A 1,656-nucleotide genomic window follows, 5' to 3' on the forward strand; every position below is an offset into this window, starting at 1 on the left:
TGAAGGGTAACTTTGTGAAACCAGGTCTCAGCATGAATGAATCTGATAATCATTACTCTCCTAGCGACTAGTGGGAAGGGCTTAGTAAAGAAAAAAAAAAAAATCCTCAAATTAAATCCAGGTAAAATGATGAGACAACAAACTGAACACTTTGAAAAGCTAGTGCCGACTTTGTGGAGACTGCCTTCACAAAGATGAACATATTGTTAAAAAATGTTGAAAAATTGACTGACTGAATCACAAGCAACAAAAAAGCAAGTGCAGGGAGATGATCCAAGTCTGAAACCCACAAAGGAGAGTCTAAACTACATGAACTTGCTGACAATTTTTCCAAAACTGTTTTGATCAAGGGTCTGAACCCAGAAAAAGCAGGCCTTGAGGCTTTTAAATGTAGCAACAGAGGCTGTCCCTCCTCACATGCACATAAAAAGGAGGCTCTACCGCACGGTATCAAACCATAACTCAGATAGAGCCTTACCGCGAGTCCCCGCACCAAGAAAAATGAAAAAATAGGAAAATAGGAAGTGTTTACAACTCTGTGCGTGCATTCTGGGTTATGGACCCGTAATACATATACAACAAGCTAGACTAGATTGGAAAAATAAAACTAACTAAGGATGAAAGAGAAAAAGCAGCGAGAGCAGCAAGAGAGGCTTGCTGTTCTCTTGAATCCTACTGAAAGAATATGGAATTATTTCAGTTGAACTTTCAGCTCAACTGAAAGACAACCTTAAACACAGAAAAAGGACGACACTTTTTCATGAATGTGTGAGAAGTTAAATTCTCTCTGCAACCAGAACAGTAACAACATAGGCTCCCACAGCCTCACCAAAACAAAGATAAAACTCACACACACATAGAGCCAGGCCCTGTCTCTGCTCAGAACTCTAATTAGTACCACAGACACAGAGGAAAAGGTGTTATATGTGTCAAAACTCAAGGCCCACGAGCCAAATCCAGCCCACCAGAAGGTTTGTGTTGCCTTCTGGACTGTAGAAATACAGTTTTTGATACAGCGATGGTGTGTTTAACTGATATTTTGCCAATCAGCAGTTTTGAATGTATTTTGCCAGATTGGATCAAGGTGAACAAATGTATAATATTTGATTTCAGGAGGTGCTCATCGCATGCACAGAGAGCCATTTAATCATATTTTAACAACTTTATAATGGGCTTTATCAATACATTCTGCCATAAGCCAGTTTTTAATTAAATTTTGATCTTGGAATGCATCAAAATGAAAATAAAATTGACATCTTTGCTCCAGATGTTGACAAAAAAAAAAAACGTTTAGAAACACACACACTCTCACAAAAGAACTATAACCTCTGCTGGTGAACTTAATGTGACCTCTAAACTCTTTTGTGCACATGCCCAACTCTATCTACATTCGCGCTTGTAGATAGATTTTTACCCAGAATGCAAATGGAAAACACCGTGAGTGAAACGGTGACTGGGACTGACTAGTATATATTCCATTGAGGGAAAATAAGTTTCACATCTGCTCAAGAGCCCCCCTGGTGGTTGAAGAAAAATCCACATATAAACCGGAAAATACAATATATGAAAAAAAACACTGAATGCTCTCTGGTACGAGGAGGCGGGCCAGATCCGGCATTGTTCAGGGGACCGGACCAAATGACGTGGCGGGCCGGA

The sequence above is a fragment of the Poecilia formosa genome, unplaced genomic scaffold, assembly GCF_000485575.1.
Source record: "Poecilia formosa unplaced genomic scaffold, Poecilia_formosa-5.1.2 Scaffold578, whole genome shotgun sequence".
NCBI lineage: Eukaryota > Metazoa > Chordata > Actinopteri > Cyprinodontiformes > Poeciliidae > Poecilia > Poecilia formosa.